Below are 26,760 nucleotides of genomic sequence, written 5' to 3' on the forward strand. Positions count from 1 at the left end.
ACATATATATCTTCTGTACCAATATGGTTCCAGTGATGCTATATGACTCTGAATTAAATGTCTGAAGAATTAAAATTGTGAAGTCACAAAGGATTTGCTGGGTATAAGAAAGCTGCTATATATTAATGATGGCATATAAAACAAATGGAATTGAACATGTCTTTGAGGAAGTATATGATCAGAAAAGTGTAGGGTGGTCATATAGTGAGAATTAGGCAATATCATATGGAGAGTCTGAATCATACAATGATGCCTATGGAAGTACTAGAAGATATAGATGAAGATCTTTTCTATACTGCATAGATCATTTGTAGGAAGACATGAATAAGAATTGACAGAATGGGAACATGTTAATGGGTTGTGATCTTCACTAGTGGTTTGGAAGTATGTCATATTATTAGTTTAACTAAAATCCCAAATATTTTTTACATGAAATTTTATGGGCCCAACTTTTTTACCTGAAATATATTTTTATAATTACTTTTGAAAAAAGATCTAAGTAAAATATTTCATCTTTGCCTGTGATAAACTTTATTTTTTTCCAGCCTGTGGAGATCCTTTAAATTATGATCCTGTCATCAAATGCATTGATTATCCATCCAAGTTTATTTCCTCTGCCAATTTGATAAATTCATCTTTGATCTCTTTATCCAAGTAATTGATAAAAATGTTAAATAGGACAAGACAAGGGTAAACTCCTACAGCATACCTAGACACCCATCTTCAGGCTAACATCAATTCATCAATAAACTCTCTTGATACATAATTGTTCAGCCAACTATGAAATCACTTCACTTTTTAAAATTTTGTCCACAAGGACAACAGAAGATTTGGTGTTGAGTTTCTCACCGAAATAAAGCTACTTTAATCTGTAGAATACTCCTGACCATCCTTACTATCTCCTCCTACTCTGATAATTCTAAGAAAACAAACAATAAGACAACAAATAGATATAAAATGGAACAGATTTTCATTACTTTTATATCATCCTAGTCTTATTATTTATGATAATAGAAGTAACTTAAGACGGAATTTTGAAGGCAGGTTTTGGTATTGCTGGTAATAACTGATTTCCATAATCAATATATTTGCAGACTATTATGTGCAAAGACAATTCTTGCACATCACTGTCTTCCCAATGTATTCCACTTGATAGTGGTTAGCCTTAAATACATTATTCACTCATAAAATGATTTTAAAACCTATTTCCCATCTTTTTATATTTGTTTTTCATTTCTCACAAATGCCAAAGTACTAAATATAATTTTCATAGTATATTGCTATTATTTTTGTGAGATGCTTTATAAAGACTAATATTTTAAAAGATGATATACCTTTTTCAAAATGTTTTGTGAAAAGTCCAACTTCTCTGAATAATGGATGCAATTCTTTATCAAAGAAAGTGAAACAGTGCCAAGAAATGACCATAGTTTTAGGGACAGAACTAAAAGTTAAGGGCAAACTAAATTACTAGTCACTACAGCTAATTACCAACTACTACTAACTATTAATTATTATTATTAGTAAGTATTGATAAGTTACTATTAGTACTATCATTACAACCACCATTATTATTATCCCTCTTACTAATACTATTGTTTATAGTTGATATTTATATAGCAATTTAAGATTTCCAAAGTAATTTACATTAGTTGGCTTGTTTGGATACTTGTTCTTAATAGTGACTATATAACTTCTTGCATAAGAAAATGTGATAGGGAAAATTATATTTGTGAATAGTCATCCTAGTAACTATATGCAGCATACAATGCATATGATAAAGGGAACAGATCACAAAAAGACCATTTAATAGGCAGTTATGATAATCTTTCCTGTAAGTAACCTTATTTACTTCCTATGTGTTTTTATTTTAATTATACCTGTGATTTTATTGGCCCAAGAAACTCTTCTATAAGGAAACATCCTCTGCCAGTGTACATTAATAACTGCTTTGAGAATCCTTAGAGAATTGCCCAGGCCTCTGAGAATGACTTGTCCATCATATACATCCAATATGTGTAGAGAAAGAGTATGAATTCAGCTCTTCTAGTCTCTGAGGACAGTTCTGCATCCAACTGTATCCTCACTAGCTGTTTAACATATGAATTCTTTGAGACTTCCCAAATAATCATAATCTATCTCATATTTATGACTGATAAATAAGATATTTAAAAACCAAACATTTTTCTCTTTCTATTTTTTTTAGGATCGACATTGTGAAACTGGCTGCTTAAGAAGAGCAGCATCTCAGGTCCTAGCATCTCAAAGGTGTTTGGAAAATAGCTCTTTCCTGGGGAATTGCCAACACTTACACATAGGATTTCTGTACTTAAAAAGTCCACCAAGTTCTCCTCTTTCTACCAGCAGAGGGCATGTTTCACAGCCCTGTCTCTTTATGCCCATCTAAAGGTAAGAAATAAAAAGTATCTGAATGTTTATGTGCTGTAAGCATAAAGATTTTAAAAAGTAACTATTGTTGTTGTTTTTGATAATATTGTTATTTAGTAAGCACATAATCTTCAGCTTGGAAGGAAACAATCTATCTTTTTGCCTAGAGAACTCAGGACCATCACTGATAAATCAGAAACTATTTAGTTTGAATAAAAGATATAATTTTAAATTTTTTCCCTTGGAGTCTGATTATAGAAGAAGATGAAATAAATGTACTTTATTTTAAGAAAATATGATTTTGAACTTTTTGCCATTTAGAAAATCAATAAGCTAAGAGATAACTTTATCAAAGGAAGGAATGCATGAATTAACTAAAAAAAAAAAAAAAAAAAGCATTATACCAGAATGTACCATATGATCTAGAGGCTGTTGTAGGTGCTTTAGACAGAAATATAAAAATGAGATCATTACTGTCCTAAAGAAGCTTGTATTCTAATAGGAGAAGCTAACAATACAAATAGAGTTAGTAGCCAAAGGGTCTTTTGGTCTGGGGTGAGGTATATATGGTAAGTGGAGGTAAAGGGTGATCACAGGTATGTCCTTTCTAGAAGAAAAGGTAATGTTGATTTTGATCACTGTTTCCAGAGCAAGGGAAATAAAAGTCTGGGGAAGAGAGGCATGCATGTGTTTTCAAGCAAATGGCAAGATGCTCTAGATGGATGGACCTGAAAAATGATTTGGAGTTGTGTAGATATTGGTTGGTTGGTTGATTTTGTAGTTTTGGTTGATTTTGTAGTCCTTCATTCTTGAAGAGGACCAAAATAATATCACTGTGTTTATCAAGTTACAGTGTGTCTGACTGTGGCTCATCAGACTAATATATACATAGAATGCTCTACCACAGATAGGGCACAAATAATCCACATTAACATTTGCACATCTCATGTTTTTTTTGAGCTACTGCAATTTTGTTTTGCTCCTAGAGCACCACACTTTCTTTGATGTGGGTCCACCATACTGGGTGCAGGAGTCTCCTATGTCAAACCGTTACTTCCAAAGTTCTTCAGAGAGACCTTGAAAGCATCCTTATATTGCATCTTCTGACCACTATGAGAGCCTTCCTTGTGTAAGTTCTCCATAAGATAGTCTATGAGTTTGGCAGTGGAACAACATGACCAGTTCATTAGATTTGCACTCTTCAACAGTAGTTTGAATCCTTAGTTGTTCAGCTTCAGAAAGGATTTGAATGTCCAGTGACCTGCCAGGTGATCTGCAGAATCTTCCTAAGACAATTCAAATGGAATCAATTCAGTTTTCTGTCATGGTACTGGTAGACTTTCAAGTTTTACAGGCATACAACTATGAGATCTGCACTATGGCTCAGTAGACTTTTCTCTTTGGTAGGCAGTGGAACACCTTTTCTCTCCCATTTTCCTTCAGAATCTCCCAAACACTTAGCTAGGCTAGATAGAATAGATTAGCTGTAGTTGTACACATTTAATAATAGGTCTTTTTAGCCTCAGGATAGATCTTTGCAGAAGATCCTTCTGTAAACATCCAAAATATTCCTTAAATGCATTCCCAATGCATTTAAAATGAATTTTATTTTACAAAAAGAAGTCATTAGATTAAAAAAAAAAAGACAACCAATAGGCCTCTAACAAACATTTATTATAGTCAGGCATCACTCCAAGATTTTGGGAGCTCCAAAAAAGGCAAAAAACTCACATCCCTCCCTGCTTCAAGGAATTCACATTTCAAAGGGGAAGATAACATTTAAATATGTATGTACAAGATATCTACCTTGTAAATGGAAGATGCTCTTAAAGGATAGGGAGTGACAGCAAGATATAAGATAACATTTGTAAAGTGTCATAAGGTTGGCAAAGCATTTTTATACATATTTTCTTATAAGAGAAATTAAATGACTTCAAGAGCCACTTAACTATTACATGTCTGAACTTGGATTTGAAATTAGCATGGAGTAGATTTCAAGAAAATATTGAAGAAAGGAAAACACATCTCTACTTAAGACTGCTTGGGAAAGAAGGAAAAAGAGAGGAATAAATGGAGAAAACAGAAATTTAAAAATAATCAACAAGACAGCCAGTAAGCCTAAGAATGGTGGGGTAGAGTACTTCAATTTCTGAACCTTGATTTTGTCACCTATAAAATGGGAATAATTATATTACCTCAGAGTTATCATGAAAAAACTTCATTAATCTTTGTGTACCATAAAGTCATTATTACTTATTATTATGAGTCAATTATATAATATATTATATTATTATGAGTCAATATTGTTTCTGTGAGAGAACGTTTTCTGAATTCCAAATAACCTACAACAAATTAAAATTTTAGAACACAACCTATTTTCAAGTTGGAGGCTGCCTCCAGTTGATAAATTTAGGCTAGGTATCCTAGTCATGTCATGCTTCATTTTTTTGGCTATATCAGACTATTAACCCTGGGGTTCTAAAATCTGTTAAAATACATTGCCTCTTCTATTCTATTGATAAAATCAGGGTTGAGACTGGACCTGTGATTTTATTGGAAGAAGAAACTCCTTTTTCTAAAGTAGGTTGTAAGTCAAATTACTTAGGGGACCATCTAGTGTGTCATATGGCTCACAACCCTTCCAATACAGCCTGGGCCAAATTAAAATGTAATTTGGGAGATATTTAATAAAATGAAATAAATAAAAAAATATAATTAAGACATAAATATGGTAATTTAAAACTAAGTCACTAGTGGTCTACAGGGGATCTCATGTATGGATTAATAACCCTTTTTAAATTTTACATTACTGGCCAAAAAACTTAGAAGATAAGGGTTAAGTCCATGGAAAAACAATTAGACTATTCAGTTTTGACTATTCAAGGCAGATTTTCTAGGCTTTGGGGCCAGATCTACCTACCATATCATGGCTTCTCATACATTCATTCAGTGAAACATTTATTAAGTGCCTATTATGTGCTAAATTGTATTAAATTCTGAGGAGGTAAAGAAAAACAAAAAAGATAATCTTGCTTTTTTGGACTTGGCATTCTAATGAGATTACTTTGTTGTAATGCACAAATAAGTCATATTATAAGAGTAAGTAGAGGCAATAATTATAGGGGCATTTAGTGATGCGATTGATGGATATCTGGTTCTTGAGCCAGAAATGCCTAAGTTCAAAACCAGTCTGGGATGCTTACAAGTCATTTAATTTCTGTTCACTCAGTTTTTTCAACTGTAAAATGAAGATAATAACACCTATCTCACAAAATTGATGTGAGGATCAAATCAGATAATATCCGTAAAAATCACTTTGTACAATATTTGACATATAGTAGGTCCTTAATAAATGCTTATTCGCTTTGCTTTCTTTTCTTTTTCTCTTAAGTAGTGATAAACAATAGAAAGAAGGTACTAGCAATAAGGAGAATGCTTGTCTTAGAACATGGAACTTTAGTTAAAATTTGAAGGAAGTCAGAGATGCTAGGAGACAGAGATAAGGAAGGACGTTGAGGACAACCAGTGAAAATGCCTGGAGTCTGGAAAGGTGTGTTTTATGCAAGGTACCCCTGGGAGACTAGCACTATTGGATTGCAATGAATGTGGGACAGAGTAAGGGGGAAGAAGATAGGACAGGTAGGAGAAGGTCAGGTTGTGAAGAGTTGTGAATGCCAGAGAAGTTGATAGTTAATCCTAAAAAAACAATGGGGCCACTGGAGTTAACTGAATAGAAGAGTTCTGCACTTGGGAAGATTGATTTGTCAGTTGAGTGTCAGATGGACTAAAATGGAAAGAGATTTGAGGCAGGTAAACTAACCAAGTGCATTTGAGATAACTCCCTCTATAATGGAGAGAAGTTATTGTTTTATAACTTGAATGCCTGGTAGAATTGCCTATTTTAGTGATTTGTCCAGGGTACCCATTTACTAGATTTAAAGCCAACAATTCTTGACCCTTAGGTTTTGTATACACTATGCTTGCTCTAAACAAGAGCAAAGCCTTTTGGGCTGGTTTTAAGGTGAACTCAGAGGATGAGTTGATATTAGTAGGAAAAAAGAAAATAGGATCATGGGATTTACAGGTAGAAGGCACCTTGGAAATTATTTTAGTTCAACTTGCCTATTTTGCAGATGTGATTCATTCAATTAAATTTGGAAAGCATTTAATTAAGTATCTTTTATGTGCATGCTTTACTAGGCACTCAGGATTCCCAGAAGGAATTTAGTTCTACTGGGATGCTTCCCCTCTTTCTTTCCATCTCCTGGCTTCCCTGGCATCCTCCAGTCCCAGCTAAAAATCTCACCTTCAAGAAGCCTTTTCCAATCCCTCTTAGCTCTAGAGCCTTTATCCAGCTCATTATTTCCTACATATCCTATATATAGCTTGTTTTTACTTAGTTGACTGCATATTATCTCTCCCATAAGATTGTGAACTTTTCAAAGTCAGGGACTGTCATTTGCTTTTTTTCATTTTGCTAACCCCAAACTTGGCACAATGCCTGGTACATAGTGGATGCTTAATATATACTTATTGATTTACTAACATCATTATTTATTTGCATAAGTACATTCAAAGGAATATAGTGGGAAGAAGTATCATTTAACACTAGAAGCTCACAAACATGTAGTTTGCCTAGAGTCAAACAGGTAGTAAGTAATGGTATAGAGCTTTGAAGCAAGGCTTTATGATGATAAACATAATGCTCTTTTTACTATACAATCTTCCTATAGTGAGACCACATGAGCCTAAACATAGGGAAGATAAAATTTTAGACTTATCAGGGCCAATTAATAATCAATTGGCTGGAATAGAGGGAAAGAGAGGAAGATACCATTGGAAAGACAGGTTGTGTGGCCAAAGGTTGGTTATTTGGTTATTGGTTATTGGGTTATTGAAATGTGACAGTGAAGAAAATGCAACCACACATTTAATACCTTCATCTGCAAGATGGTTGAGTGGCTCCAAGACAGAATTTTGTGGAGTTGAATTTTTGATGAGTCACCTGATATAGCAATTGCACAACACTTGTATTCTGGTTCTCTCTTTTGATTCAGTTGCAGTTAAAACCACCTCTGATTTGCATACTTCCTGGATACCTGCTGTAAATTATGGAGTAGTAAATTTGCACAAACAACAGATGTGTGAGGTCTCTTTTTGCTCTCTCAGTCAGTAGTGATTCTCCCTCTGAGATGGAAAAAATATATATATATGCAGGGAAAATAAGTTGAAGAATTATAGACACTACTGTTCATATATTGTACTTGAAATATGTCCACTTCCTAGTAATTTCAACATACATACTTATGAGTTGCATTTCCATTTAGTTCAACAAACAGTTTCTTTTGAGGATTTAATATATGCAGAGCACTGTCCAGAAAGTGGGGGAAGATATAACATTGAGGAAAGAGATTATTCTTGTTTTCTGCCCAAATTAATGGAGTTAAAGAAGACAGAGAAAGTCAGAGGGGAGATAGAGTTGATGGATTTGGAGAGAAGGAGCTTCAGGACTTACCATGCAAACTTTTTTTTTTTTTTTTAATCTTCCAACTATTATGAGAACCATTGAATCCTAAGACAAAATCTTAGAATTGTAAAGAACTGGAGAGATACCTCATATAGAATTTTTTATTTTACAAATGAGAATATTTGTAATATTCAGGAAGGTGAGACAATTTCCCCACAGTTACACAGAAAAGTTGCAAAAGTAGCGAATGAAATTGGAAATAAAATTCTGGTTCCTTAAACCTTTACTCCATGTTCCCCTATTGTAACATAGTGCCTCTTGTCATTCTTGTGTGTCTTGTACATAGTAAGTAATGAACATTTATATAGCCTTTTAAAGTCTGCAAGATGCTTTGCAGGTGTTATCTTATTTGATTTTCATAAAAACTCTTGGAGGAAGATGATATTATTCTCATTTTACAGAAGAAGAAATTGAAACAGAGAGAGGTTAAGTGACTTGACCAGGACTATATATATAGTAATTATCTAAGATTAGATTTGAACTCAAGCTTTTAGACTTCAATTCCAACACTATCCACTATACCTTCTAACTATATCACTAATAAATGCTACCCATTATTAGTAAATACTAAATAAATGATAGTTGAATTGAATTGCAGTATTACTATCAAAGTCTAAATTTACTAAATTCTTTCCTAAGGGATGTCTAAAGATTAGTAGGGAAGAGAGTGACTGAGAAATAATGATATTGAGCTTAATGATTTTATTTTGATTTGATTACGGCTCTCAAGGCATTCTAATCTAGAAGGTTGAAAGGCCATCACTATTATAGAATGTTATAGGAAGAGGAGGAGGAGAGGGAGAAGAAAAAAGGAGAAAGAAGAAGAGGAGGAGAAGATAGAAAAAAGTTGAAGGAAGAGGAGGAGGAGAAAGAGAAAAAGAATAATAGAAGGAGGAGGAAAATATATAACTTTGTCACAAATTGTATGGTGTATAATATAGGAAATTCATATTAGAACCTAGAATAGTCAAGGAGGTCTTCTTGGAGGAGATGGTTCTTGAACTGGATTTCAAAGATATTTAATAAGTTTTGGGAAAGAATATAGAAAAGTAGAGAAGCCATTCTTGATAAGGAGAAACTTGAACACAAACAGACAGGCAGGAATGATTATGGTATGTTCAAGGGCTATGGGTGAGAATGTGTTGACCAGAGTGGCAATGGGGAGTTAGGTTGGACAGGTAGTACAGGACCAGAATACTAAATGTCTTGAAAAATAAGGCAGATGAATAGACTTAATTCAACAGAAATTTTTACTCTCACTGTAAACTTTTTAAATTTTAAATTAAATTAAATTAAAATTAAATATAAACATATTTATTGTATATATATTATATTATGTACATAACATAATATATATCTTATAATATATATATATATATAACATAAAAATAAATATATATTTTTTCTATATGGCAGATAGGAGGCATAGTAGGTAGAGTGAGCTAGAGTTAAGAAGACCTGAGTTCAAATCCTACCTCAAGTACTTAATATTTGTGTGACTGTAAGCAAGTCATAGCCTTTGTTTGCCTCAGGTTCCTCATCTATAAAATGAGAATAATAATAGCAGCTACTTCAGGTTTTTGTGAGAATAAAACAAGATGATATTTGTTAAGCACTTATCAAAGTGCCTGGCACATAGTAAGTATTATGTGAATGTTAGTTTTGTATTCTTCTTGTTCTTGTTCTTCCTCCTCCTCCTTCTTTTCCTCTTCTTCCTTCTTTTCTTCTTTCTTCTTCTTCCTCCTCCTTCTCTTTCTTCTTGCCCATTTTTTTCTTCCTCCCCAAACCACTTCTCCTCTTCTTTCACTTTCTAATAGATGACCTTGGGAAAATCCTTTCAGTAACCTGTGCTTTCCTTATCTGAAAAAAAGTTTGGCCTAGATGATCTCTAAGGTCCCTGCTGTGCCTACTTGGTTGTTATGGGGATAATCACAGTCAAGTGTTTTGAAAAGTAAATGCACCGTATAAATGAAGGCTATTACATATGCCTGATTACAGCTGGGCAAATGTATGCTAAAGTTGTTGCTAGAGTTAGTTGTTGCTAAACTTGTTCTTTCAAAGGAGTTTGAATAGGTTTTCAAAAAGGGGCATGTTTTGATTGGAAGGAATTTCTCATATGTCTTCTGGTCAAACTAGAAAAAAAGAACACAAGATATTCTATGCATCTTTCTATATCTTTCTACTTGTCGGGATCTACAGAGGTGTGTTCTTATTTAAGATGAAATGTCTAGAATTATAATGATATAGTATCTAAAACTTATGTAACCAGAGTTGGATCAATAACTGGGTCCTTGTATTTTCACAAAGCAAGTCAGCCTTCCGCTGTTTCACTGAGAGAAAATCTTTGGCCCCATGCTGAGAGATTAGGCACAAATAGAAATGTCACTCATACCTTCCTTGGTTTTGGTATATAAGTAGAAGTAGTTGTTGAGTTGTGTGTGTGTGTATTTTTGTAGTCAACAGTTTTTCCCATTTGAATCCTTCTAGATACTTTTCGTTTTATAGGACTAAACTATTACTTAAAACATGGGCAAGAAAAATTTTGTTTAAAACAATGAAAATATGAACTTCTCAACAGAGTTCTCTGCAAATACTTGAACAGCTAATATTGTAAAATTCCTTCCAGTTTTGAAATTATATGAGTCTATGGTTCTAAATTCTCAAAATGTTATGGAGATGTCTTGAATGGCAGTTTTAAGCAACACAAACACACACACACACATACACACATATATATGTAAGTATATATTTGTATATATATAATATGCATGTAATTGTATATGTTCATATTCTCTAGGCCACAACTTCTTAAGATATGTTTTTTGCCAATTATTTCTCCATTTTCTAATATTTAATTAATGGAAATATTATTCTTCCTCATTTATAAAATGAAAAGATAAGACAATAATCTATAAAGTCCCTTCCCTCTTTAAAGTTATATAATTACATGATTCTAAGTATGAGGTTCCATTTTCCCTTCAAATCAAACTCCTTTAGAGTTTGGTACCTCAGATGACTACAAATCCAGCATGTATTCAAGCTAGAACCCACTCTGTGATATCATCTAGCAAGTGCTCATCCAGTATTCACTTAGGAACTCTTTATTTGGAGTTGGGATGGGAAGCACGACAAAATGGTGGACAGTTTTTCCTTCTCTTGTCTACCTTTTTATGGCTCATATTTCATGTTCTTTCTTTTGAAGCAAGGAAAGCAAATTTATTCGCTTGCAACCATTCAGTTCTTCAACTACACGAAAGCAGCTATGATGTCTCTCCTAAATTCCTTTAGCAATTTTGCTATCCTGATTATTCTTTTTTGGATATACCACAACTTGTCAATATTATCCTTGAAATATGGTAGTAAGTACTGCACATAATATGTGTTACAATAATGGCAGAATAAAGGCATGCTATAACTTTTGTTTTGGCTACTTTTAATGTGGCCTACACTATTGACTAGTTTTGATTGTTACATCACAAAAATGACTTATATTAAGACTGAAGTCTAATAAAATCCCTTGATTTTTTTTTCTGCATGATATATAGTAGTCATCCCTACCCTACTTTGGACCTACTATTTTTCCACTCAAATATAGGATTTTATCCCTATTAATTATATGTTTTTCTTATAAAATTTGGCCCATTGCTTTAGGCAAACTACAAACATAGTATTATGTTAAATGGTATATGATGTAAGAGCCAAATCCAGCCTGCTGCCTGTTTTTCTCTGGCCCATGATCTAAGCATGGTTTTACATTTTTTTTTTAAATAAAAGAAATGTAAAAAAAATTAATTCTTGACTTGAGGTCCATAGAAAAGCAGGAGGTAGGCCTATATGTATGTCATAGTTTGCTGACCTTTATTTTAGGTTGTAGAGATCTCTTTGGATTTTGATTCTGGCATCCACATGCTATTTTTTTCCCCTTCTAAATATTTGATAAGCACGCCACCTTCATTTTCATCCAAGTCATTTAAGACAATATTGAATAAAATAGGACCAAGAACCCAGCTCCCATAAGAGTCCACTAGAAATTTCCTTCTAGTTTCACACAAATGAGTCCACTAGAATTTTCCTTCTAGTTTCACACTGATTTGTTAATCACCAGTCTTTGGGCATGATTGTTCAACCAGCTCTGAGTCTACCTAATGCTTGTTATCTACCTCACATTTTCCCTCCATTTCCTCTCATGAATTCTAAGAAGGTATTGTCAGTTCCTCCCAAAATTCTCATCATTTCTAATTTAGCAACCAGTTATTTCTTATTGGTAAGAGTTAGTCAGAATAACAATTCCCCTCAATGATCTATCCCATATTTTGAAGAATGAAATTCTCATTATCAAGATAAATCAAGAATTTGACAATAATTTTGCTTTCAAACAGAGGAAATACTAGATATTTGAATAATTGAATTCCCTCATCAACACTTTATCCTTTCTCTGTAGTAGCTTTTGAGCTCTAATTTTGGAACTCATAATCCATTTTCTCTTGTTTGAGTGATTATGTGTAGAATATTTCCCTTATTGTATAATTCATTTTTCCTTCTGAAGATACCAAATGCTGTCCAGCTTGCTTCCTTCCCTTTGGTTTGTGGGTTTCTTTTTTCCCATTTATTTTAGAGCTGCTCTAAGAACTTTTTGAGGATTATGATTTTCAACAATATAAGTTGCTTTCCTTTTCCCTTAAAAAAGGATCTTCTCTGATTCAATTTGTCTTTAAAGCAGAAGGTATTTTTATATATCTCAAACCTTTTCTCTCCATAAAAGAAATGTTGAGGATCATTTTTCTTTTCTTTCACTTAATTCAGTTATAGGATTTTATGGATTTCTCCACTCTAAAATATATTTGATTAAGTTTATTTTTTTTCACAAAAAAGTTTATAGATGCCTTTTGTTTTTTATATCATTACTGTTTCAGGTATGTACTTCTCTTTCTTTGTTCTTTCCCCTTCCTCCATTTCCTCATTTTTTTTTTTTTTTTTTTTTTTTTTTTTTTTTTTTAGTGGAAGAAAGAAAAGTTAAGTGAAACTAAGAGACACAATATCTTTGGCAACATATGTAACATTCTACTTCCATCATCCCTTACCTTTCTGACAAATGAAGGAAACAATACTTTTTCATGAATAAAGGGAGGAACACTTTTTCATTTTTTTTCCCCTTGGGCCAAGAAATTGGTCATCATAATTGCAGTTTTCTGCCATTTTATTATTCCTTTAATTTGAGAACATCTATATCTTTAGGTTTGTCTATTGGGTATTTCTGTATCACAGGTTATATAATGTTCTGGAGGGGGAAGTTGGGGTTTCTTAAATAGTGGTTCAATGGCACTGAATTAGAGATTCCAGAGTCTGTCATTTTTTCAAGAACTTCCATTATTTTTTATAAGTGAGCTTGGTATTCCAGCACAGACAAATGATCCTTGTCCAGAGTATCTGATAGATCAATTCCAAATCATGGGAAATATTCTGTGAAGGAAAACATATTTTTCTTTTTTTATTAAGTAGTAGCAGGTTGCTGCAGAGTGCAAGGGGAATTGTAATGTGCTGATCCACTTAGGAAATTTTAATTAATTAGAACAATTTAGGAAACTTGACAGCCAGCTGGTCAGATTTCTGGTAGAATTCTATTAAATATTTTTAAATTTCTGTGTGTGATGATTTATCCTGTAAATAAATTCTATCCCCTCACCCGTCAAACACACATTTGATGTGGAATGAGTGGGTGGGGAAGTAAGGATTGTTTATCAAAGTCAGCATGAAAAGAAACATTGGAATAGGTGCCTTTTGGTAGTTCACCTCCATGATCATAACAGGACAAAATACAGAAGTTAACTCAGCACATTGAGATAGATCAACTGTTTCAGAGAGCACCATGAGGAGGAAGGAGCCTGGGGCAAGGGCAAAAGCTCTTTGGGCTAAAGAGCAAGTAGATTTCTTAGGAAGTTGAGATTTAAGGGATGACAGCCTGATTCAGGAATCCCTTACAAATTGTGTCTATACAACCCTCAAATATCTACATAAAAAGTAAAAATGTTGTCTTTTTTACTGGTTTGATTTACAACAAAGCTTCTTAAACTGTGGATTGCAACCCCATATTCACATAACTGAATGTGGGGATTACAAAATTATGATTTATTATCAGTAAATGTTTGATTTGTGTATCTATTTTATATACCCATATATCTTGGGTTATAAGGGGTCACAAGTAGAAAAATAATATATATTGTGGAAACATCTGGATGTCTATTACTTTCCATTGATTATTTTGGTATCCTAACATACTTAATCTAAGTAGGCATATGGGAAAATCTTGAATGCTTGTTTCTCTCTACTTACATCAATGAATCAATCAACAAGTATTTACTGAGTGTTCATTATGTGCTCATTACTTCTAAGACTTGTCTTGAAAACATGTATTATTCTTGGAAGTATCTATAATTTTGTTATTCATTGCTTATTAACTATGTAAAATACAGGAAAGAATAAAGATATTTTTAATTATCCCAAATTCATATGAAGGTGATAAAAAAAGTCTGAATTTTTACTTAATTTTCATTCTTAATGGAATTCATATTATAATGTTTCTCATGGAAATTTTAAGTATTACATTGCAATAGTGGCAAATTATATTTGTGCAGTATGTAGATTGTAAGATATGGAACTATATGTGCCCTTCAGAAAGCTTTATGTTCAAATAGTACTTTTTGGGTGGATCAGTAAAGCCTAAAATAATACCAAAAGAATCAAATATAATGAATTTTTGAGTCACATGCATTTTAGACACATCTTTCTAATGTTATAGTTATTTTGGTCTGGAGATTTTTGGTGTTTTACTGCCCCAATTTTTACCTCATAAAATTTTTGTATTCTTACCAAATTGTCATCACATAATAAGTGGTATTAGATATAGCTATAAATTTCTTAAAAATCCTTTGAACAATGTCTCATGTATTGTCAAATCCTTAATAAAAACTTGCTGAATAAATAAATTCATGTCTAGGCTCCTACAATTGGAGCGGGTGATAGAATTTTTCTTGGCAATTTTAAAATGTATAATGACAATTTAAAGTGGAGATGTAAAACAGGCCTGGTCTCATGCTGCTCCCTACCCACTCCCTCTCCCCCCATACTCCTGAGTGCTTTCTGACCAAGTTTTTGTTAATTAGAAAACATTTGAAAAAATAATTAAAAATACAACAAACATAGATCATGTTAATATGGGGTTTTCTAAGTCATTATGTGAAACGAAGGTACCTTATATTTGGTTTTTTTTGGTCACCATCTCTATTTGACTGTGATACCACTGATTTAGAGGATCATTTCTTCAATTTTATTGAAAAAGTTTTACCTGACTTTTTAGTCACCAAAATTTGATTAAATGTTACTGCTTTTCTACAGATTCAAGAGTACCAGACTTTTTGGCAGCAACTATAAATGTAGCAATGATTTATCTGAATAGTTTTATTGCATTATTCATAGATCATCTTTATCTTTGTAATGTCCTGGATGACCATAAAGTAGTTAGCATTCAAATCAGATAATCACTTGACTGACTTATATTAGGATGCTGTGGAATAATATATATATTGTAGGCTATTTCAGAATACTTCAGTCTGTATTCAAAAATAATCAGTTCCTTCTCTGGTGTGAATAAGATTTTTCATCATAAGTCATTTGGAGTAGTCATACATCCTTTTACTACTGAGAATAACAAAATCATTCACAGCTGATCATCCCAGAATATTACTATTACTTTGTACGCAGTATTTTTCACGTTGCTTGATTTTATGGATGACTCTCCAGGTTTCTCTGAAAGCATCCTGCTCATTATTTCCCATAGAACAATAATATTCCATCATAATCAGATATCACAATTTATTGAGACATTCTCCAATTGATGGGCATCCCCTCAATATCTATTATTTTTGCTCCAAGAGAGCTGCCCAGGAGTAAATGCTGTGCTGCTAGTTTGGGCAAGATAAAGGAACAGTCTAAAAAAAATTAAAATCAATTGGATTGTCAGTGAGGGCCTGTTTAAGGGATGCAAAGGACATGGTTTTCATTCAGAGATTTTATGAGAATACTATTTCAGTGACTCAGAATCTGTTAGCTGTTTCCCTACTGGCACTATGATCAGGAGATTGGTAGTTGAAGTAACTCTGACCTCAGAATAAACAGGCTGTTATTATTTTTAAGATTCATGAAAAACAATCCTAAATTCAGTATGAGTGGCCTTCTGTGTCTTTGGTTTCCTTCTTTCCTCTCTGTCTATTATTTGTGTCTTATGATAAACCTTTGTGAAAGACCCTAATTGCACAAAAGAAGAAACTAAAGTAAGTCAAAGAATGAGTAAGCTGTCAAAGCATGAAGAGTGGAAAATCAGCAATGACAAAAGATCTGAATTAAAATACTGCCTCAGGCTAGCTGTATAACCTTGGAAAGTCACAACTTTTTTATGCTTCAATTTCTTCATCTAGACATGAATAGTAATAATAGCTAGTATTAGTTTTTACTATGTGCCAGGTACTGTGCCAATCATTTTTCAATTATTATTTCATTTGATCCTCAAAATAACTCTGGAATGTAGGTAATAATGTTATTTCCATTTTACAGATGAGAAAACTGAGACAGACAGAGGTTAAGTGACTTGAATGAGATGATCTGAGGTCGGGTTTGAACTCAGATCTTCCTGAATCCAGACTCAGTTCTCTATTCACTTTACCAGTTGTGTTTAATATCCCTTCCAGCCCTAAATCTGTGATTAATTACTTTTTGACCATCAGAATAATCCTAAAGGTTATTAAGTAGGAGTAGGAAACAATAGTAGAATCTATCCCAAGTACGAAGAATTGTGCCAAAAGGGATTTCATATGTAGTACCATCTTTCAACAGGGTTCAGGGCTTTCTGTGTTGTTCTACTTCACAAACAGGCATCCTAGAAACTAAAGTTGCAAGAATTTTGATAGGGTCATATTTTTTTCTCTCTTTTTTACTTTACCAATCATCTTAGGTGAAAATGGGAATCAGATACTAAGTCTTTAGTGTAAGTAGAAAGCTCTGCCTAGGGTCAGTGTGGCTGTTTAGTTTCACTGAACCTTTTGGGGCCATTTGGTCTTCCATAGAGTGATCTGAATGGATCTGAGAAAGGACAAATAAGGGGGTATTGGTCCAGGGTCTTAACACTTGATTCAGTGAATAATAGAAAGGAAACACTGTCAGTTTTAGAGCCAAAGAATTATACTTTTAACTAATTACATTGAGTTAATTTATAAGAATAAATCACCATGAAATGAAATGTTAACCAAAAGGTAAAAGGATGTATAGAAATTGCTTTGTAAATTTCCTTTCCCCCCCTAATTTGTATGGATAGTTTAATCTAACCATTGATGCTGTTGCCAGATGCAAATGTTTGCAAGCAGATGAGAGTGTTTTCAAGTGTAATAAGTCACATCCTTTGGCTTGCATTTAGATAAAGTTAAAAGTATAATTGAAGAGGGAAAAGGGAATCCTTTTGTTGGAGAATCTTTGCTGTCTCCTAAAGAATAGTCATTTGGTCAATAATCAGTTAATACTGCAGTAGGTTACTAATAAAGGTTAAGGAGAATTCAAAGGTGGAATTTGGAAATAACATGGATGAGGAAAGAAATCTTTATTACCTGAAATCTTTAAGGGAATATCAATTTTGAGACAGAATAATGTCTCTTATGTACTCTTTTCCTTGTCTTCATGTTTCCCTCTTTCTCTGTCTCCCCTTTCTTTTCTCTTTCTCTCTCTTCTTAACTTTCTTTTTTTCATTTTAAACCCATCTCTTTCCTCTCCCATCTCTCTTCTTCTCTGTCTCTTCTTGCTCTCCTCATTAAACTAGATATATGGGAAAGTAGTCTTTTTGGCATCTGGTTCTAAGTATTTCAAAGTTTCTTTCGTTTGTTAAAAGCTGAGACACAATTCCTGACGTACATCTAATTCAAGGTGAAGTGAAGTGTGTCCATACTCTTCAACACAATTAGTGAATTCAAGAGGGAGAATATACCTTTCATTCTCATCTTTTCTTTGTGAACTCAAACCTGACAATAAAACAAGCTTTTTTTTGATGTGTGAGAGAGTATTGTCTCACTATAAGTGGCCAGAAGTATTTCCAACTTCAAAATTGTTGTAATTGCAGTAAATATTGGATATCAGAATGACAGAAGCTACTTTTTTTAAAAAAGTAATTATTTGGGATTTCATTGATGTGAATACTCAATTGAACTACAATAATCATTTATTAAACTCTTTTAATTTATAGGTATTGTGAATACAAAGACAATAATGAAATAGTTCTTGCCCTTAAGGAGGTTACATTTTATTCACATGAATCAATATGTAGACAGATAAAATCAAAGGATATCTAAATTATTGTTTTGCTAGTGAGCAATAACAGATAGGAGGGTGATGAAAGGTCTCATAGAGGAGATATCTCTTTAGCTGAACCTCAGAGGTAGAAGTGAAGAAGGATGCATGAAAAACTGCAAGAGGTATACCAACAAACATTTAATAACTAGCTCTCAAAAAAAGTAAGAAAGTGTATATGATACTCTTTAAGTTTACTAGGAATTAACAACTTTTCTACTTTCTTGAGTCTTGACAATGAAAAAAAAACTAAGCACTCTAGCAATTGCCAATTTCTGAGGTAAAAATACTCGACTAAAATGTAGCAGTTATCTATCTTGAGCTAGCTTGAGCTGGCTCCAATATACCTTTGATTGATAGCCTATGGAAAGGCACAAGCAGTGACACCACATGGTATATTCAGGCAAATGCCAAGTAGGTCAGTTTGGCTTGAATTTGGGGCATGAGCAGGAAATGATGTGAAATAAATTTGGATAGAAGACTGGAAGAAGTTTATGAAAGACTGTAAATGCCCAAAAGAGGAGTATACATATAAAGAGGCAAGGAGTCACTAAAATTTCTTGAGAAAGGAAGTACCATAATCATAGCTGTGTTTAGATTATAATCTCTCTATGCCTTTTTTCCCTTAGCAGAGTTATGACAAACCACTGAGATTATCTTCCACTATGCATGGTAAAGATATAATCAGAAGGAAAGCACAACTCTGTAAAGGGAAGATTGTATTTTATTTTATTCTCAGCATCAGTTATACATGGGATAGAATCCATGATGCCATGATTTTCTTGTGATTGACTTTCCTAAGGTCAACAAGAAAACTTTCTTGTTCATCCCAATGAGAGTATAATTCTCTAGTTTGGTGCTCCATGGAATCAGTATCAACAAGCAGGTTCCACCTCTTTATAGAAACATATAACATGGAATTACTGTTAGATTATGAATCTTAGGTCTAGATGACTACTAACTTTGGGAAATTAATATGATATTTCTGAACCCCTTTTGAAAGCTGCAGTGGATCCATAATCTTATCAGTTGTGAACATATCCTCATTCCATCCAGATCAGCCCTTCTATGTCTTCTTATCCCTGTCCTTTGTTGTAGTTTAGTTGTTTTTCAGTGGTATTTACTCTTTGTGACCCCATTTGGCATTTTTTTGGTTTGCCATTTCCTTCTTTATTTTATAGATGGTAAAACTAAGGCAGACAGCATTAAGTGACTTGCCCAAAGTCTCACATCTAGTAAGTGTCTGAGACTGGATTTGAACTTAATCTTCCTGATTCCAAGCTGAGTATTCTATCCATTGCACCATATAGAGACCCTCTTTGGTTCTTCCATAATTCTATCACAGAGTCTCTACTGACTATATTAGAAGTCTTCTTCTAAGTCAGAAGTTCTTTCCCTGGCATCTATAAACTTTTCTTCTGAAAAGATGTGTCCTTTCATTTATTTGTTACATTTTGAACTTTGGGGGAATATATTTTTCAGCTTGTTTGGATACTTAACCAAAGAATCATCTAATTTCTCTCTTTAGATACTACATTTTTATGGAGTACATTTTTAACCTATTATTTAATTTATTTGTGTAACAACAAAAGAGCATTAATGATATTTAATAATTGATTAGACCATTATTGAATTGATCAATTTTACTCATTTGTTTTATATATGAGAATATTTCTGAACAAATAATTGTATATCTATTTTTATATAGTTATATCTATAATGACCTTTTAAATTACAAAATCATACTACATCTTTGGCAAATACAATTTTTTTTATCACATTAACAATTGTTTAGGTGGAGTACAGCAAGTGTTTCTGTTTGTCTCTGTCTCTCTGTATCTTCCCCCCCTCCCTCTCTGTTTCTCATTGTCAGTTTATGTCTATTCTTCTCTTCCCCTATTGTCTTTTCCTTTTTCCTTTTCTCTTACCTTGTTCCTCTTCTTTTTCTTCTTTGCTCTCTTTTCCCTCACACATAAAACAGTAACATATATTTTAGATAGCAATTACAAAAAATATCTTTTATCACAGTATTTATATCTGGATACAAACACATAATGTTCATTGTATAGACATTTAAAACAACATTTTATAAAGTGTTTCATTATTAGCTACCTTCCAAAATGCTTCATACAAAAGCTAATATGGTTGTTTAGTCAAGTCTGATTCTCTGTGACCTCATAGACTATATCATGCCAGTATTGTTCACGGGGTTTTCTTGGCAAAGATACCAGAGTGATTTCCCATTTCTTTCTTCACTGGGTTAAATGGCTTCCCAGGTTCATGGCACACTAAGTGTCTGAGGCCACATTTGAACTCAGTTCTTCCTGACTGTTAGTCAGCACTATTATCTACTGTGGCACCTGAGTTGCCTTCACAAAACTATTATACAAAGATGAATATTTTTGTCCCATTTTGAAATTGTATTCAATTAAAATAAATTGTGACACTGCCACTATTGTAAAGCACTTACATTTTTGCCCTTCCTATCTTTCATGATGTGACTACAACTATGTAAGATTAGTTTTTAGAACATCTAAAAGGTGACCTTAGTTCTCTTCCTTTATTTACTTCCCTAAGGCCTGTTGCTTTTGAAAATTGTTTTCTTGGCCAAAAGAATACCTTTGAGGCAGTTGATGACTTGAATATTGAAGAGTATCCCATTCTTACCCCAGAGCCATTAGCTCTGCCTTTCCTCTGCTTATATTTTAGGGTTTTCTTTCACCTTATCTATATAACTAAGAATCTCACTATGAATCCTTCAATAGAATCAGTCAGTCAGGTATTGAATATGTGAGCTGACAGGGACCTGAGAAATCAACTGGTCTAACCCCATCATTTTACAGCAGAAGAAAACAAGACTCAGAGATAATAAATAATTTGCTTAAGGTTGTACCATTATAATTAATATTACTCATATATTATAAGTCTCACGATGCTCAATAAAATGAATGCTTTGTATTTACGGATGTCACAGTAGAGAGGAATACCAGATATCTTGAAAAACTAGCAAAATAATCTTATATAAGTAAAAGGCCAGGAGCTCAAGGGAATCTCTTTAACAGTGAAGGGAAAGAAGGCCACAACTGTTTGGTACAAAGAGTACTAGATTTAGAATCAGAGGAATTAGTTTTGATTCCCTCCTCTCCTGATCATAATGTCTGCATGATCCAAGCTTCTTAAACTTAAACCCCCTTTTGGGGTCTTGTAACTGAATGTGAAGGTCATGAAGATTTATTATCGGCAAATGTCTGATTTGTATATGTATTTTATATCCCTATATATATTCTCTGCTAAGAAGGGATTGCAATTGGGAAGTTTAAGAAGCCCTGGCCTTGATCACCTCTAAGGTCCCTCCTAACTCTAAATCTATGATTTTAACTTTATGAACTATGAATTTAAGAATATATGATCTTTTGATAAAATTACTGAGGATGGATTTGAATCGAGTTCTCCATGTCCTAAGTTTCCCCTCCCCTAATTGTGCCAGTTAGCTATTCACTATAGGATAAATTGAATAAAGCATTTATGTTTACTTCTACCTTTTTGTAATATATTCAAAAATGGTAAAGTTAATAGTATCTATCTACAGAGTGCTTTTCCCATAACAACTCTATTTGTTACCTTCTTTTTTATGCTCAGAGAAAATAAATAATTGTATCAAAAGAATACTAGTCTTCTCAGGTAACATTTTATAGCTGATGCCCCAGGATTTTGTAGATTTCAATAGTACCATGATTTCAATGCTATTGGATTTTTTTTTCCACAAATGGCGGTATGATATAGTGGCAGGTCATTTAGGAAGGAGATCTGGATTTATTTTCTGTATTTGCCAACTCGGAGTTCTGTCATTGTGAGTAAATAAAGTTTTTTTTAAAGCATTTATTAAACTCCTACTGCATATAAGGCCCTTTGCTAGAGGTATAATATCTTCCAGTTTCAGTTTTGTCATCTATGAAAGGAAGGTAACAATCCTGGCACTACTTAACTCATTGGATTGTTAGGGGGAAAGCACTTTGTGAATCTTAAGATGTTATAAATGGGTTAGTTAATATTACTTTTTTTTCTGAGCGTATCACAACAGGTAGGAATAGGCATAAATTCACAAATTCAAACAGGCATACCTATTCATTTTATCCTATATTCACCAATTAAGTGAGATAGTAGTAGAAGCATTAAATGAGGAACAAAATCCATCCTCAGACACTTACTAGTTGCATGATCATGACCAAGTCACTTAAATCATTTTAACTTCAGTTTTCTTATCTGTAAGATGAGTGTATAATGATACCCACATCCTTGGGTTGATGTGAGGATAAATTGAAACAATATTTGTAAATTACTTTGAAAACCTTAAAGAGACATATAAGTGCTAGCTCTGAATATCTGTGAAGACAAAAGTAGAATCAGATGAAGTAGGATGCTAGAATGAGTCTGAGTAAGGTGAAAAGGCAAGTGAATGAGAAGATGGAAATTGAACCATAGCTACTGTATTGAAAAAGAAGAATTTTTCTAAGTTGAGAAGAAAAAGATTTTGAAACAAATGACATCAGAATAAGTTACAAAGCAAGATAATCAGAGAAAGAAACATTTTCTGTTGGACAAAAGCAGGATTTTTAGTCTACAAATCCAACATGCCAGGATACACACACACACACACACACACACACACACACACACACACACACACACACACAATCTTTAATTTCAACTCAGCTGAGATTCATTTGCCTATTTATCCACATTTTCAGGCTAAGAGTATGATGAGAAAAAGAGGAGCTGACATTATAGCCTACATGTAGTAAAATGAAAGGGAGAAAGGGAGAGAAGTTAAGAGAGCCTCTAAAGAGGAAGGAACCATTATTTGCACAGGATGGAATAATTATGTGCACCATATGAAAAGTGATTCTGTCCGTTTTTCATGAGCATTTGCTCTTTAGGCCCATTATGCTAATAGTGTTTTCCCCAAATGTGGGAGATTTGTGACTCTCCCAGCATATATTAGGAACACATGAACTTGACTTCAACTCACTGGAGAACATTTGGAGATTTAAAAAGGAATATGAAATCCCAAAGTAATAATTCAACAATCTCATACCTGTATGGCATATTCCATAATGATAAATTGCTGAGAATTAATACTGACTCTATTTGTACCCTAAAGAACTTAACACTCAAATATAGCACTATTATAATATTTTGTTTTTCACAGTTCTGAGGGACTCAGGTGTGCATACTAAATAAAATATAATAAACATTAATTGTAAAAATTTTTTTGTAATCTTTTCCAGTATATTTGAGGATATATTGTAAAGGGGAGAATGTTAATAATATACACATTGATCACTTTTCTCAAGTATAAAAAGTTAATATTAGATTGGATGATCTCTAAGGTGTTTTTCCTATTAATATCTAGTCAATCCAATTCAATATTCATCATTTTGTCTTTCTTTTCTATTTTTCCTGTCTTTTGCCTCTTTTTGTATCCTTAGTCCTTAGAACAGTGACTGGCACATAATAGGTACTTTAATAGTTATTGACTATTATGTGAATAGAACTGTGTTATGTAATGGAAATATTAAAGAAATGATCTGTGACTTGATTCTCAGAGTAAGAATTACATCATCCTGATTCGATTTAGTATTTAAGTCCTAGGATGTTATTTGACTTGTGCAAAGTCTCTCCTGATGTCAAAGATAGGATTTGAATTTAAACCCATTGTCTATATAGAAATCACATTGCCTCTTTCATAGGAATACAAAGATAAATACACAGGATTTTAAAATATAAAGGATTTGGAGTGTCTGACTTGTAGATAAGAACGCATGTTATCAGGGGGACAGATGTAAAATCTTGACAATACTGTGAGAAAATTGAAAGAGGAAGAGATCACTTTCAGCTAGAGACTCAGGAAATATTTTAAAGAAGGTCACACCTGAGCAACCCTGGAAAGAAAATAAATGTTTCAATTCAATTCAATTCAGTTCAACAATCACTTATACATCTACTTTGTGCAAGATACTGTGATAGACATTGAGGTGAGTGTGCATTTGGACAATATAGGATGGTATACCTAAAGGCACCAAGTAGAAAAAGCCAGACTATTTAGGGAAACTAATAATAATCTAATTCATTGGAATATAGAATTCATGAGTCTATAGCAAGAAAAAAATCTGAGGCCTGGAGACTTACATGAACTGATGCTGAATGAAATGAACAGGACCAGGAGATCATTATATGCATCAACAACAATACCATATGATGATCAATTCTGGTGGATGTGGCCATCTTCAACAATGAGATGAACCAAATCAGTTCCAATAGAGCAGTAATGAACTGAACCAGTTACACCCAGTGAAAGAACTATGGGAAATGAGTGTGAACCACAACATAGCATTCCACTCCCTCTGTTTTTGTCTGCTTGCATTTTTGAGTTCCTTCTCAGGTTATTTTATCTTATTTCTAAGTCCAATTTTTCTTGTGCAGTAAAATAACTGTATGGACATATATAATACATTGTATTTAACATATACTTTAACATTTAACATGTATTGGTCTACCTGCCATCTAGGGGAGGAGGTGAGGGGAAGGAAGGGAAAACAGAAGGTTTTGAAAAGATCAGTGCTGAAAAATTATCCATGAATATATTTTGTAAATAAAAAGCTATAAAAAAAAGAAATAAATCTGAAAAAGTAGATTGGTGGCAGATTATAGTCTTAAATGTGGAAAATTTGCTCTATAGAAGGTGAATTACATTTGTAACAAAGGTGTATCTGATACTTCAGCCCCAATTAATATAGCTAATTAAGACTATCCAGTTTGATGAAAATACTTCTTGGATTGAATCATAGAATGAACAGTATAAAATAGGTAGGTGTGAACAATTCCTGTGTATCAGTATATCAATCAAACAATAAAATGCTTGAAAGTAGATAAAATGAAAAAACACTATACAAGTTTATTAGAATTGATTGAAAAGAATTGGTCACTCCTCATGAAGCTTGGATAAAACAGCAAGTCAGTTCATAATTGATAAAGCTTGGATAAAACAGCAAGTCAGTTCATAATTGATTATTGAAATAGCAGGATAGCCTACTAGGGCAATAGTTATAGCTAGTTGCTTGGGAGGGAATATATTGTTATAGAAGAGAGATTTTGCATCTTATTCCTTTCCTCTCCTAAAAAGAAGAAATCTTAGAGATTTTGAATGGTTTTTATTGGTATTGGTAATGATATCCATAGAACAACAGTGATTGATAGAAATATCTACTTAAGGACAATCCAGAGATGTTAAGAAAAAGAAGGTATTCTATTAAGACCCCACATGATCCCATCTCTCTCAGTCTATAAAAAAAGAAAAAGAATTCTAAAAGCTATGATTTACCCTTTTGCCACATGTGTTCTCTAAGCTTGATTTCTGCTTTCGCCCTGGATATTATATGTCCTTGAGGAAAAATATATTCCAGACTTTTACAAGTGATATTTTGTACCTACTGTTTCTTATACCTCCTGGGTAAATAAATGTCTCTAAATAAAAGCTAATTAACATTGACATCTTAATCAATATTAACTGGATAATCAATAAGTAACACACTGAGGGGGGGTTCATGAACAATAAAACTGGAAACTTTCCCCCATCCCACAAAACATTTCAAGGTAACTCTTATATGACTGAAAGGAAAAGTTTACAAGCGCACTCTGGAAATCCCAATCTACCACAGCTTCTGAGAACTGACAGGGTAACCTTAGATTTCATATGATGAGAAACATTTTCCTCTTTCAATCCTCATCTACATAATTAAATTTTAGATAAGCAGACCATTTAAGTCTTTTTTAACTTTACTTAGATTTGATAAGACAAGACTGAGGCTACAGTTAAAAAAATCTTTCTTAGAATTTATATTTATCTACTCTTCAGAGCTAAGGTTATAAAGGTTAACTTGAGAGGTTGTCTAGTGCCACTCTCAGCTTGAGTTTCAATTTCTTCATTTCCATCATCACTAAGTTTGAATACCTGTCTCCAGAGAAAAGGAAATCCACTCAACTTTTTCAGATAATACATGGCTTTCTTGAACACCTCTGGTTGGTAAATTTGCCACACCTCCTCACCACTCAAGTTAATTCCAATTATTTAAATGATTCAGAAGTGAGAATATGGGAGCTGCAGCTTCTGGGCTTTGTCTACTTCCTCCAAATGCAATATGGCTTTATCTTTAAATACTGGGAAATGGCATATAATAATTTTCCAATAATATGATGAATACAATTTAAATTTGAGATTCAACTTTGGTGAATATTTGCATAAATTATTTTTTCTTTTTCATTTTTATTTATTTAATTTTAAATTTATGGAATAAAACAATTATTTTCATAATATAATATGATAAAAAGATTATTATGCATGAAATTATAAATCTATTAAGTAAAACTTGCTATTCCTTTTTAAATACATAATAAAGTTATGA

At 33.1% G+C, this 26,760-nt stretch overlaps 1 protein-coding gene across 4 annotated transcripts in view; it reads left to right on the forward strand.

Annotated features, from left to right (window-relative positions):
* Window positions 1–26,760, forward strand: part of TAFA2 (TAFA chemokine like family member 2) — a 551,862-nt gene that overhangs the window by 258,843 nt on the left and 266,259 nt on the right. For all 4 annotated transcript variants that reach the window (XR_012482540.1, XM_074269784.1, XM_074269783.1 and 1 more), the window contains exon 2: window positions 2,207–2,409. The gene's annotated coding sequence lies outside the window, so the exon portion shown is untranslated. The remainder of the gene's footprint in view (window positions 1–2,206; window positions 2,410–26,760) is intronic.

Source organism: Sminthopsis crassicaudata, chromosome 5 (genome assembly GCF_048593235.1).
Source record: "Sminthopsis crassicaudata isolate SCR6 chromosome 5, ASM4859323v1, whole genome shotgun sequence".
NCBI lineage: Eukaryota > Metazoa > Chordata > Mammalia > Dasyuromorphia > Dasyuridae > Sminthopsis > Sminthopsis crassicaudata.